The sequence below is a fragment of the Hyla sarda genome, chromosome 6, assembly GCF_029499605.1.
Source record: "Hyla sarda isolate aHylSar1 chromosome 6, aHylSar1.hap1, whole genome shotgun sequence".
NCBI lineage: Eukaryota > Metazoa > Chordata > Amphibia > Anura > Hylidae > Hyla > Hyla sarda.
The window spans coordinates 144,863,534-144,878,602 of NC_079194.1; the positions used below are offsets into that span (position 1 = coordinate 144,863,534).

Below are 15,069 nucleotides of genomic sequence, written 5' to 3' on the forward strand. Positions count from 1 at the left end.
CAATTATCTCCCAGGACAGAGACAATCGCCATCCCAGAACACAACAAGAAAACACATTGAAACATATAAATGACGAAATAGAAGGCGGGCGGCAGCGTCCAGCGGTGTTTGGTAGATAAAGGGTCCGTTTTTAGTTCCATAGGATTTGTACCGAACACTGCTGATTTTTCCTCGGGTCCCAAAAACGGCCACCGCCTCGTGGTCGGCGAACGACGACAACCCGTACGAATGGAATGGAGAGGTGTCTGCGGTTAACCACAACGTTTTAATTGGGGCTAAGAGGTTAACCAGCAGATGGATCCGTCACACATTCCTTCAGTATATCTGCTAAAGAAGCGCTAATTAAAAGGGACAGTGGTCAAACCTTTAGACTCCTAGAGATGTACTATTTACGCTGTATTCAAACAACTGTATTTACTTTAATTGAAAATTGAGTTCAGTAAAGTTTACAAGTTGTTTCACAGAATCCTAGTGTCAAAAATCTAATTTCTGTTCTTTATATGCGGACATAGGTTCACTGACAAAAATATATTTGTTTGGTTCATAGAGAAAGATTGGGTTAGTCCACTACTCTGCTACATGACAAATACATTGAGGACTACTATACCCAGCATAACCTTTGTTACGCCGAGCGCTCCGGGTCCCCGCTCCTCCCCGGAGCGCTCGCTTCACTCTCGCTGCCGCAGCGCTCCGGGCAGCTCCACTGACCCGGTGCGCTGCGATACCGTCTCCAGCCGGGATGCGATTCGCGATGCGGGTGGCGCCCGCTCGCGATGCGCACCCCGGCTCCCGTACCTGACTCGCTCTCCGTCTGTCCTGTCCCGGCGCGCGCGGCCCCGCTCCCTAGGGCGCGCGCGCGCCGGGTCTCTGCGATATAAAGGGCCACTGCGCCGCTGATTGGCGCAGTGGTTCCAATTAGTGTGTTCACCTGTGCACTCCCTATTTATACCTCACTTCCCCTTCACTCCCTCGCCGGATCTTGTTGCCATTGTGCCAGTGAAAGCGTTTCCTTGTGTGTTCCTAGCCTGTGTTCCAGACCTCCTGCCGTTGCCCCTGACTACGATCCTTGCTGCCTGCCCCGACCTTCTGCTACGTCCGACCTTGCTTCTGTCTACTCCCTTGTACCGCGCCTATCTTCAGCAGCCAGAGAGGTTGAGCCGTTGCTAGTGGATACGACCTGGTCACTACCGCCGCAGCAAGACCATCCCGCTTTGCGGCGGGCTCTGGTGAAAACCAGTAGTGACTTAGAACCGGTCCACTAGCACGGTCCACGCCAATCCCTCTCTGGCACAGAGGATCCACCTCCTGCCAGCCGGCATCGTGACAGTAGATCCGGCCATGGATCCCGCTGAAGTTCCTCTGCCAGTTGTCGCCGACCTCACCACGGTGGTCGCCCAGCAGTCACAACAGATAGCGCAACAAGGCCACCAGCTGTCTCAACTAACCGTGATGCTACAGCAGCTACTACCACAGCTTCAGCAATCATCTCCTCCGCCAGCTCCTGCACCTCCTCCGCAGCGAGTGGCCGCTTCAGGCCTACGACTATCCTTGCCGGATAAATTTGATGGGGACTCTAAATTTTGCCGTGGCTTCCTTTCTCAATGTTCCCTGCACTTGGAGATGATGTCGGACCAGTTTCCCACTGAAAGGTCTAAGGTGGCTTTCGTAGTCAGCCTTCTGTCTGGAAAAGCTCTGTCGTGGGCTACACCGCTCTGGGACCGCAATGACCCCGTCACTGCCTCTGTACACTCCTTCTTCTCGGAAATTCGAAGTGTCTTTGAGGAACCTGCCCGAGCCTCTTCTGCTGAGACTGCCCTGTTGAACCTGGTCCAGGGTAATTCTTCCGTTGGCGAGTACGCCGTACAATTCCGTACTCTTGCTTCAGAACTATCCTGGAATAATGAGGCCCTCTGCGCGACCTTTAAAAAAGGCCTATCCAGCAACATTAAAGATGTTCTGGCCGCACGAGAAATCCCTGCTAACCTACATGAACTCATTCATCTAGCCACTCGCATTGACATGCGTTTTTCCGAAAGGCGTCAGGAGCTCCGCCAGGATATGGACTTTGTTCGCACAAGGCGTTTTTTCTCCCCGGCTCCTCTCTCCTCTGGTCCCCTGCAATCCGTTCCTGTGCCTCCCGCCGTGGAGGCTATGCAGGTTGACCGGTCTCGCCTGACACCTCAAGAGAGGACACGACGCCGCATGGAGAATCTCTGCCTGTACTGTGCCGGTACCGAACACTTCCTGAAGGATTGTCCTATCCGTCCTCCCCGCCTGGAAAGACGTACGCTGACCCCGCACAAAGGTGAGACAGCCCTTGATGTCAACTCTGCTTCTCCGCGTCTTACTGTGGCTGTGCGGGTATCCGCCTCTACCTTCTCCTTCTCTACTATGGCCTTCTTGGATTCCGGATCTGCAGGAAATTTTATTTTGGCCTCTCTCACCAACAGGTTCAACATCCCGCTGACCAGTCTCGCCAGACCTCTCTACATCAATTGTGTTAACAATGAAAGATTGGACTGTACCATACGTTTCCGCACGGAGCCCCTCCTAATGTGCATCGGATCTCACCATGAAAAAATTTAGTTTTTGGTCCTCCCCAATTGCACTTCCGAAATTCTCCTTGGACTACCCTGGCTTCAACACCACTCCCCTACCCTGGATTGGTCCACTGGGGAGATCAAGAGTTGGGGCCCCTCTTGTTCTAAGGACTGTCTTAAACCGGTTCCCAGTACTCCCTGCCGTGACCCTGTGGTGCCTCCTGTAACCGGTCTCCCTAAGGCCTATATGGACTTTGCGGATGTTTTTTGCAAAAAACAAGCTGAGACTTTACCTCCTCACAGGCCTTATGACTGTCCCATTGACCTCCTCCCGGGTACTACTCCACCCCGGGGCAGAATTTATCCTCTCTCTGTCCCAGAGACTCTTGCTATGTCTGAGTATATCCAGGAAAATTTAAAGAAGGGCTTTATCCGCAAATCTTCCTCTCCTGCCGGAGCCGGATTTTTCTTTGTGTCCAAAAAAGATGGCTCTCTACGTCCTTGCATTGACTACCGCGGTCTTAATAAAATCACTGTAAAAAACCGCTACCCCCTACCTCTCATCTCTGAACTCTTTGATCGCCTCCAAGGTGCCCACATCTTTACCAAACTGGACTTAAGAGGTGCCTATAATCTCATTCGCATCAGAGAGGGGGATGAATGGAAAACGGCATTTAACACCAGAGATGGACACTTTGAGTATCTGGTCATGCCCTTTGGCCTGTGCAACGCCCCTGCCGTCTTCCAAGACTTTGTTAATGAAATCTTTCGTGATCTCTTATATTCCTGTGTTGTTGTATATCTGGACGATATCCTGATTTTTTCTGCCAACCTAGAAGAACACCGCCAGCATGTCCGCATGGTTCTTCAGAGACTTCGTGACAATCAACTGTATGCCAAAATGGAGAAATGTCTGTTTGAATGTCAATCTCTTCCTTTCCTAGGATACTTGGTCTCTGGCCAGGGACTACAAATGGATCCAGACAAACTCTCTGCCGTCTTAGATTGGCCACGCCCCTCCGGACTTCGTGCTATCCAACGTTTTTTGGGGTTCGCCAATTATTACAGACAATTCATTCCACATTTTTCCACCATTGTGGCTCCTATCGTGGCTTTAACCAAAAAGAATGCCAATCCTAAGTCATGGCCTCCTCAAGCGGAAGACGCCTTTAAACAGCTCAAGTCTGCCTTTTCTTCGGCTCCCGTGCTCTCCAGACCTGACCCATCTAAACCCTTCCTATTGGAGGTTGATGCCTCCTCTGTAGGAGCTGGAGCGGTCCTTCTACAGAAAAATTCTTCCGGGCATGCTGTTACTTGTGGTTTTTTTTCTAGGACCTTCTCTCCAGCTGAGAGGAACTACTCCATCGGGGACCGAGAGCTTCTAGCCATTAAATTAGCACTTGAGGAATGGAGGCATCTGTTGGAGGGATCAAGATTTCCAGTTATTATTTACACCGATCACAAGAACCTCTCCTATCTCCAGTCTGCCCAACGGCTGAATCCTCGCCAGGCCAGGTGGTCTCTGTTCTTTGCCCGATTTAATTTTGAAATTCACTTTCGGCCTGCCGATAAGAACATTAGGGCCGATGCTCTCTCTCGTTCCTCGGATGCCTCGGAAGTAGAGCTCTCTCCGCAACACATCATCCCCCCTGACTGCCTGATCTCCACTTCTCCAGCCTCCATCAGGCAAACTCCTCCAGGGAAGACCTTCGTTTCTCCACGCCAACGCCTCGGAATCCTCAAATGGGGTCACTCCTCCCATCTCGCAGGTCATGCGGGTATCAAGAAATCCGTGCAACTCATCTCTCGTTTCTATTGGTGGCCGACTCTGGAGACGGATGTTGTGGATTTTGTACGAGCCTGCACTGTTTGTGCCCGGGATAAGACTCCTCGCCAGAAGCCCGCTGGTCTTCTTCATCCTCTGCCTGTCCCCGAACAGCCTTGGTCTCTGATTGGTATGGACTTTATTACGGACTTACCCCCATCCCGTGGCAACACTGTTGTTTGGGTGGTCGTTGATCGATTCTCCAAGATGGCACATTTCATCCCTCTTCCTGGTCTTCCTTCAGCGCCTCAGTTGGCAAAACAATTTTTTGTACACATTTTTCGTCTTCACGGGTTGCCCACGCAGATCGTCTCGGATAGAGGCGTCCAATTCGTGTCAAAATTCTGGAGGGCTCTCTGTAAACAACTCAAGATTAAATTAAACTTTTCCTCTGCATATCATCCTCAATCCAATGGGCAAGTAGAAAGAATTAACCAGGTCCTGGGTGATTATTTACGCCATTTTGTTTCCTCCCGCCAGGATGACTGGGCAGATCTTCTACCATGGGCCGAATTTTCGTATAACTTCAGAGTCTCTGAATCCTCCTCCAAATCCCCATTTTTTGTGGTGTACGGCCGTCACCCTCTTCCCCCCCTCCCTACTCCCTTGCCCTCTGGTTTGCCCGCTGTGGATGAAATATCTCGTGATCTTTCCACCATATGGAAAGAGACCCAAAATTCTCTTTTACAGGCCTCATCACGCATGAAGAAGTTTGCTGATAGAAAAAGAAGAGCTCCCCCCATTTTTTCTCCTGGAGACAAGGTATGGCTCTCCGCTAAATATGTCCGCTTCCGTGTCCCTAGCTACAAATTGGGACCACGCTATCTTGGTCCTTTCAAAATCTTGTGCCAGATTAATCCTGTCTCTTACAAACTTCTTCTTCCTCCTTCTCTTCGAATTCCTAATGCCTTTCACGTTTCTCTTCTTAAACCACTTATCATCAACCGTTTTTCTCCTAAGTTTGTTTCTCCCACTCCTGTTTCCGGCTCCTCGGACATCTTCTCCGTTAAAGAGATACTGGCCTCCAAGAAGGTCAGAGGGAAAACCTTTTTCCTGGTCGATTGGGAGGGTTGTGGTCCTGAAGAGAGATCCTGGGAACCTGAGGACAATATCCTAGACAAAAGTCTGCTCCTCAGGTTCTCAGGCTCTAAGAAGAGGGGGAGACCCAAGGGGGGGGGTACTGTTACGCCGAGCGCTCCGGGTCCCCGCTCCTCCCCGGAGCGCTCGCTTCACTCTCGCTGCCGCAGCGCTCCGGGCAGCTCCACTGACCCGGTGCGCTGCGATACCGTCTCCAGCCGGGATGCGATTCGCGATGCGGGTGGCGCCCGCTCGCGATGCGCATCCCGGCTCCCGTACCTGACTCGCTCTCCGTCTGTCCTGTCCCGGCGCGCGCGGCCCCGCTCCCTAGGGCGCGCGCGCGCCGGGTCTCTGCGATATAAAGGGCCACTGCGCCGCTGATTGGCGCAGTGGTTCCAATTAGTGTGTTCACCTGTGCACTCCCTATTTATACCTCACTTCCCCTTCACTCCCTCGCCGGATCTTGTTGCCATTGTGCCAGTGAAAGCGTTTCCTTGTGTGTTCCTAGCCTGTGTTCCAGACCTCCTGCCGTTGCCCCTGACTACGATCCTTGCTGCCTGCCCCGACCTTCTGCTACGTCCGACCTTGCTTCTGTCTACTCCCTTGTACCGCGCCTATCTTCAGCAGCCAGAGAGGTTGAGCCGTTGCTAGTGGATACGACCTGGTCACTACCGCCGCAGCAAGACCATCCCGCTTTGCGGCGGGCTCTGGTGAAAACCAGTAGTGACTTAGAACCGGTCCACTAGCACGGTCCACGCCAATCCCTCTCTGGCACAGAGGATCCACCTCCTGCCAGCCGGCATCGTGACAACCTTCTACACTTCCCGTAGCCACTACAGTTCTACAACAGTCAGAGGGTTGCAGGTCACTTCGGTCTGTAATCCAAAAAAGCAGGGCAAAAAGGGTTAACTCTTGCAACAACTGGAGAGATCCAGGTCACCTCTGTATACACAGCTAGAGAAACATGGGTCATCTCTTTGAAAGAACTGCCAGAAAGACCTAGGTCATCTCTGTCTATAGTCCCACAACAGCATAGAAGCAAATCACCTTTGTCCAAAATCTTATTAAAACCCAGAGACGCAGGTCTCCTTTTACTATTGTCCAATAAAAGACGCAGGTCTCCTTTTACTATTGTCCAATAAAATATGCAGGTCGCAGGTTTATAGTCCCTCAACATATGGAGAGATGCCGATTACCTCTGCATAGTGTGCCACAAAAGAATGTGGGTCCCTTTTGTTTTTAGTTCCACAACTGCTTTGGAGATACAATTCCCCTAGGGGTATAGTCCCACAACTGAGAAGAGTGACCTATGTCTCTAGTCCCACAAAAACCAGAGAGACAAGAGTAACCACTGTCTATAGTCCTTCAACAGCTGGAGAGACCTGGGTCACTTCTGTCTATAGTCCAACAACAGCTGGAGAGACTTGGGTCACTTCTGTCTATAGTCAAACAACAGCTGGAGAGACCTGGGTCACCTCTGTCTATAGTCCTACAACAGCTGGAGAGACCTGGGTCACCTCTGTCTTTAGTCCTACAACAACTGGAGAGACCTGGGTCACCTCTGTCTATAGTCCAACAACAGCTGGAGAGACCTGTGTCACCTCTTTATATAGTCCTACAACAGCTGGAGAGACCTGGGTCACCTCTATCTATAGTCCTACAACAGCTGGAGAGACCTGGGTCACCTCTGTCTATAGTCCAACAACAACTGGAGAGACTTGGGTCACCTCTGTCTACAGTCCTACAACAACTGGAGAGACTTGGGTCACCTCTGTCTATAGTCCAACAACAGCTGCAGAGACCTGGGCAACCTCTGTCTATAGTCCAACAACAGCTGGAGAGACCTAGGCAACCTCTGTCTATAGTCCTACAACAGCTGGATAGACCTGAGTCACCTCTGTCTATAGTCCAACAACAGCTGGAGAGACCTGGGTCACCTCTGTCTATAGTCCTACAACAGCTGGAGAGACCTGGGTCACCTCTGTCTATAGTCCAACAACAGCTGGAGAGACCTGGGTCACTTCTGTCTATAGTTCAACAACAACTGGAGAGACCTGGGTCATCTCTGTCTATAGTCCTACAACTGCTGGAGAGACCTAGGTAACCTCTGTCTATAGTCCTACAACAACTGGAGAGACCTGGGTCCCCTCTGTCTATAGTCCTACAACAGCTGGAGAGACCTGGTTCACCTCTGTCTATAGTCCTACAACAGCTGGGGAGACCTGGGTCACCTCTATCTATAGTCCAACAACAGCTGGAGAGACCTGCGTCACCTTTATCTATAGTCCTACAACAGCTGGAGAGACCTGGATCACCTCTGTCTATAGTCCTACAACAGCTGGGGAGACCTGGGTCACCTCTATCTATAGTCCTACAACAGCTGGAGAGACCTGGATCACCTCTGTCTATAGTCATACAACAGCTGGAGAGACCTGGGTCACCTCTATCTATAGTCCTACAACAGCTGGAGAGACCTGGGTCACCTCTATCTATAGTCCTACAACAGCTGGAGAGACCTGGGTCACCTCTGTCTATAGTCCTACAACAGCTGGAGAGACCTGGGTCACCTCTGTTTAGAGTCCACAAGTCCCGCAACAGCTGGAGAGACCTCTTCCACCTCTGTCTACAGTTCACAACAACTGGAGAGACCTGGGTTATTTCTGTATATAGTCGTGCCACGGGTGGAAAGATGCAGGTAACCTCCTTTTGTATTCTCACAACAGCCGGAGAGGTTCAGATCCCATCTGTTCATAGTCTTCATTAACTTGATCAACTTAGTAACAACAACAATCCCATTGAGAAGTTACTCACGGGCAGCTTGGAATCCTTTTCTCGGTCTGCTGGGGTGAAGACATTTAGATACAGACAGTCTTCTGACAGGGGGGGTATGATGGGAGATATTTTAAAGAAACTCGATATTTGCTCCAGGACGTAGCGGCTTTGTATACACCTGGAGTTATAGAAAATGATTGTAAAATTAGTTTTGATATACATATATATATTATAACGTACAGCACCACTAGCAGGTTGCTGCAGAAAGTGCATAATGATGTCTCCCATCCTTCGTTACAATCAAGGCATCAGGGAACATTGAATATCACTTAGTTTATTTCTTGCTACAGATAAATGTGGTACGGGAGGTGTTACCCCTTACCCTTGCTGCCCTGTCCGTCAGCCTCCCTTCAGAGTCCCCTGGGCCCCTTGTACTTGTTTCCCTCCTGTATATATGTTTTGCTATGTATTATAAATATAATGTGTTGTAGCTTTAAGAAATGTACCATGTGATTGTTACCCAGGGGGTACCAGTGACTAGGTGATCCCAGGGGTAACCTATGGGCTCCCTGCTAGTCTCCCCCATATAAGCCCACCATATAAGAGGTCCAGTCAAGTCAAGTCCTAGTGTGTGTGTCCAGAGTCATTGGAGGCCTCAAGTCAAGTCTGCAGCCACAGTCAATTGCAAGTAAGCTACAGTCATAGCTTTGTCAATTGTCAGTCAAGTCAAGTCAGTCCCTTTAGGCAACTGTCAAGTCAGCATGGCCTGCATTAAATTGTCCAGTCCTACTACAAGTCCCAGCAAGCCCTTAAGGTCTCTGAGTCACTGGTCACCTCCATGGGCCCTGGCTGAACTGTATAGGCTTTACCATCTGTCTACCCTCAGTAAAGCTACCGTTGTCCGTAACTTGACGTCGTATTCATTATTACCGCCTGTGCCTAGCCCAGGATCTAGCTGTATTCCTTCGGGTGGTATCGAGGATAAACCACGCCCTGGCATCATGAATACAAGGGGTTAATGCCATTTGCCCCTAGGGTAACAACATCTGGCCTCATCACACCCCGATACCACATTAATATCCATGACAATTATAAAATGGTGGAAATTGTTGGGAAATAAATCATGGTAACTACTGATAACTTACATAGGTGCATATTCCTTGGCCTCTCTTACTGAGCTCCAGGACTCTGGGGGTTCTGGTGCAGTGAATCGTAATGAACCCACTGGAGGTTTGGCAAAAGGAACACCATAGAAGGCGTGGATGGTTCTGTTTGCCTCCTTTACCGACAGTGTCTTCCCATGCAGTGTACCATACTGTGTCACCACCAGTGGGGGATTGTCCACCTGTTCTATAAGCAGGACAGTTAAAACATATATTTCAAACCTCTCATATGGATTCCTTCCATATAAAACACTGTACATATATTATTGTAATCTTTAGACCTGCATTTACTATTCTGCTGTTGTAGTCACTGTGTACATACATTACTTATTATACTCCAGAGATGTAGTCACTATTCTGCTGGAGGTGTCACTATATACATACACTACTTATCCTGTACTAATCCTGAGTAACATCCTGAATTACATTCCAGAGCTGCACTCATTATTCTTCAAAAGAGAGTATGTACCTAAAATATATGTACAGGGAAGGATGTAAACTGTGTGGACTCTTTCTCATCTATTGTGGTTTTGTGCTGGGCACAACAAATGCATGTAAAACAGTCACTCAGCCTGTAGTCGCCTTCACTGGGTCGTTGGTGGATTTCAATGGCCCTCAATCATGAAAGAATTCAGGACAGGTAGTGCTTTTTTCTTGTCCCTTCAATGGTCAGGTAAAAACCATTGGAATAAAATATATAAAAGAAAAGTCCCTGACTAGTTGTCTAACGTTATGTGGACACAGTTGTTTGATTAGTTTTTGAGACGTAAAAAATTGCCACTTTATCTGAATAAAAACATCCAAAACACAGCTATTTTCTTTACCACTGAATTCTGTTAGCTTACATTTAGTTCAGTTTTACATTTGTATTTATTACGGATGTAAACCTAGGTGCAAGGGACTTCTTTTAAGCTGTTTACATGTCATATATATGGCCCATAAAGATCCCAAAACATTCTAGTTTGCAAATAGCCTTATCATTTTTACTTAAACCCATTAAAAAAATCAGAAGTGTAAAAAAAGACAATTAGGCTAAGTTACCACTTTTTGTTTTTTTGCAAAAACACCCAAAAACCTGCCAAAACTGCTGCACTGCATTTTTTCGTACCAAATTGCCACAGACAGATGTTGGCAAGGAGTTAATAGAAGTTTTTGAAATGCCAAACTCAATTTGGAAATCAATAATGTCCATGATGAATAATTTTTTTCTTTTGCTGGTAGTTATGTCTATGTTGGGATGGATAAGCCAAGCTAAATGTCTGAGGTATGAGCACAGTAGGATAAAAAAATGTTGTAACAGAAGATCCACATGTAAAGACAAATTGCTGGTGAGAGAATAGATTCCCGTGATTTTTTGGCACTTTTGGGAAGTGTCAGTATGTAGCCATAAGGCGAACAGTGATTATGAGGGTCAAGGTAAAAGGATCCATAAAGGGCTACTCCGTCCCTAAACAGCTTATCCCCTATCCAAAGGATAGGGGATAAGATGTCTAATTGCAAGGGTCCAGCCGCTGGGCCCCCCCGCGATCTACGGCACCCCAGTCATTTGGTGCACAAAGCGAACTCCTCTTTGTGCCAGGTGACGGGCGACCACAGCCGTCATGCCCCCTCAATTCATGTCTATGGAAGGAGGTATGACGGCTATGTACTAGCCGCCCCGTCCCCTCCGATAGATATGGCATGGCGTGACATCACGAACACGGGAGCTCCAAGCTTCCGCGTTTAGAGCTTCCGTGTTCAGAATGCTGCAGTGCCGGAGAACGCAGGGGTCTTAGCAGCCAGACCCCCTGCAATCAGACATCTTATTCCCTATCCTTTAAATAGGGGATGAGATGTCTAGGGGCAGAGTACCCCTTTAAGGCTATGTCCACACGGCAGAATTTCCGCATGTGTTTCAAGCCTATTTAGTTCAATGGCATTCCGCAGTCCCATTCACACTGCAGAATTTTCGCTGCGGACATTCCACAGCTAAAATTCTGCAAATATCTGCAAATATCTTATTTTTGCGGAATTTGGCTGTGGAAGCCCATTGAAGTAAATGTTTTTTTCTCCTGCTAAATGTAGATTTGATGCAACTTTGGTGCAAAATGTAACTTTTGCAATGAATACAGGCACTTTTTTGACATGCACTGTTTATTCACACGGAATTCATGCGGAAAATCTGCATGGATTTAAAATATTGGTGAAAGATGCAGAACTCCCGGCCGAATACACGCTTCTATGCCTTTCTTTAAGACTAAAGGTTAAATAATTCCAATTTTCTATGATATACACTGCTTGTTTTTTTTTTGTTTTACATTTTGATATTTTGCGTTCTTGCAGTAAAATTTAAAAATCTAGTTTTTCCTAATCATTCTGCACTCAGGGTCTATTCACACTGCAGAATTTCCGCACATCTGCACCAATTCCGCTTCCCCATTCATTTGGGTGGTTTCTGGCTTGTGTGGATTTTGTGCGAAATCAGTGCAGAATCCACATGCGGAAATTCAGAACTGTGAAGTGTAATCCCATAGAAGTATATTGGGCTTTAATTTGAAGCAGAATCCGCATGCGGAATCTGTGTGGAATTCAGTATGCGGAAGTTCTGCCGTGTGAATAGACCCTCAATATCTTATAATAAAAATGCGAAAGTATAATTTTAGAAATTTTGGAAAATTTATTAAAAAGGAAAAACAAATATTTCCCATGGACAAAAGTATTCAGACCCTTTGCTATAACACTTGAAATTCAGCTCTGGCTCCTCCGATTCCTCTTGATCATCTTTGAGATATTTCTGCACCTTGAGTGGAGTCACGTGTGGTAAACATGTGGAAAAACACAGCCCTATCTATATAAGGTCTCACAGCTGGCAATGCATATCAGAGCAAAAACCAAGCCATGAGGGGGAAAGAACTGCCTGTAGAGCTCAGAGACAGAATTGTATGGAGGCATAGATCTGGAGAAGGATACAAAAACCTGTTAGCTGGACTGAAAGCTTACAAGAACACAATGGCCTCCATAATTCTAAAAATTAAAAAGTTAGGGGAAACCATGGGCTTTATGGCAGAGTGGACAATAAGAAGCATCTCCTCAATAAAAGACACATTAAAGCCTGAAGTTTGCAAAAAGCACCTAAAGGATTTTCAGACTGTTATGAACAAGTCAGCGCTTGACAGGTGGAGTAAAATCACAAACTTTATTGAATTCTTTAAAAGGTGCAGTTTATATGCATGTACAAATGCGTTTCATGGTGTCCCACTTTGTCAAAAGCATAATTCTTAGGTTTAATTAAACCAAAATTGAACATTGTAGCCTCAAGTCTGAGTATCATGTCTGGAGGAAGCCAGGCACTGCTCATCACTTGTTTAATACCATCCCTACAGTGAAGCATGGTGGGGGCAGCATCATTCTCTGAGGATGTTTTTCAATGGCTGGGACAGGGAGACTGGTTAGAATTGAGGGGATGCTCAGTGGAGCAAAGATATTCATAATAAACACCTGATCCACAGCGCTTTGGACCTCAGACTGAGACAAAGGTTCACCTTCTTACAAAACTGTGACCTTCAGCACAAAACCTAAACAACACAGGAGTGGCTTAGGGACAACTCAGTGAATGTCCTTGGCACAGCCAGAACCCTGGCTAAACTAAGTAAAACATCTCTGGAGAGACCTGAAAACAGCTTCTACCAACATGACAGACTTTGAGGGGTTCTGCAGAGAAGAAGGCTCCAAAAAAATCCCCATATCCACATATGAAAACCTTGTGGCTTCATCCTAAAGAACACTGGAGGCTGTGATAACTACCAAAGGTGCTTCAACTAAGTGCTGAATAAAGGGTCTAAATACTTATGTTTATGTATTATTTTTTTATTTTCAATAAATCAGCAAAGATTTCTAACTTTTTGGGGTATTGTTTCTGGGGTATTAAAGGGGTTATCCAGGAAAAAAACTTTTATATATATATATATATATATATATATATATATATATATATATATATATCAACTGGCTCCAGAAAGTTAAACAGATTTGTAAATTACTTCTATTAAAAAATCTTAATCCTTTCAGTTCTTATGAGCTGCTGAAGTTGAGTTGCTCTTTTCTGTCTAAGTGCTCTCTGATGACACGTGTCTCGGGAACCGCCCAGTTTAGAAGCAGATCCCCATTGCAAACCTCTTCTACTCTGTGCAGTTCCCGAGACAAGCAGAGATGTCAGCAGAGAGCACTGTTGCCAGACAGAAAACAACAACTCAACTTCAGCAGCTGATAATTATTGAAAGGATTAATATTTTTTAATAGAAGTTATTTACAAATCTGTTTAACTTTCTGGAGCCAGTTGATATATAAAAAAAAGTTTTTTTCCTGGAATACCCCTTTAAGAGCAGAATGATAGGAAAATATGGATTTCTTTTTATTTTAGCGCAAAGCCTCAACATAACAAAATGTTAAAAAAAAGTTAAAAGAGTTGAAAGCTTTCTGGATGCACTATATATGCAGATTCCAATGTTTTTTTTTATCTGCTTGCTTTTTAAGTCTTACCTGGCTCCAACCACTTTATTGTGAATGTACACCATTTGTTTGTTGTTAATGTTAATGTCTCACTGTACCTGAAGAAGGGGTTTTATGCCCTTAAACATATTGGCACATTGGAATTTGAGACCAATACATTTAAATTCATCAACACCTTTGGACAATAAAGAATCCTGCATGTTCTCTATTTTTCTCTACTTGTCTTCTGTGTTTATACCTGTCATTAATCCTGAGCTATATCCTGTATTCTATTCCAGATCTGCACTCACTATTCTTCTGGTGGAGTTTTTCTCTACTTGTCTTCTGTGTTTATACCTGTCATTAATCCTGAGCTATATCCTGTATTCTATTCCAGATCTGCACTCACTATTCTTCTGGTGGAGTTATTCCAGATCTGCACTCACTAATCTTCTGATGGAGTTTTTCTCTACTTGTCTTCTATGTTTATACCTGTCATTAATCCTGAGCTATATCCTGTATTACGGTATATTCCAGATCAGCACTCACTATTCTTCTGGTGGAGTTACTGTGTAAATATAATACATTATTTATCTTGTAGTGAGCCCAAGTTACATCCAGTATTATATATACTCCAGGACTGCACTTAGTATTCTGCTGACTGTTATTGGAAACAATCTTTAATTTGTGGACAGACATCACAATAGCAGCTTAATTTAAATCTTAAAATGTAAAGGAGGATTTACATCAGATGACTATTCAGAGCCCGGGGTAAAGACGTCACATTGCCAGCACTGACCAAGCAGGGACTGCTGAGAGGTCTCAACTTTGCAGTTTTATAACAGACGCTGCTAAGTCATTTTGTCATATTATTTGCTATCAATAGCAGTTATCTCTATATGACTAAACATGATTGTAAAATATCCCCAGCAATGTTACATTCATTAGCAAATGAAGACATTTTAAAAGAAATTTCAACTGTTTTATTTTACCTGATCCCAATGTTCCCAGGAAGAGGGGCCACAGTATGAGAGTAAGAACCAGGAGGGCCATGAGGAGACAGTACCTGTACGTGTTATGCCTCCCCCGTGAGCTCTGCACAAATATCACTATGTTCTCTGCTGCAATCACAGAACTGTGCAATGATATGAGGAATTATATAAACCTGGGGGCAGCAGATCAAAGAGCTAGAGGCCACTGCCCTAAGAGACACCCACAGGCAGTG

General features: G+C 46.1%; 1 pseudogene; it reads right to left on the reverse strand.

Annotated features, from left to right (window-relative positions):
• The window catches only part of LOC130277468 (carboxylesterase 5A-like), a 70,657-nt pseudogene extending 55,588 nt beyond the window's left edge, over positions 1–15,069 (reverse strand).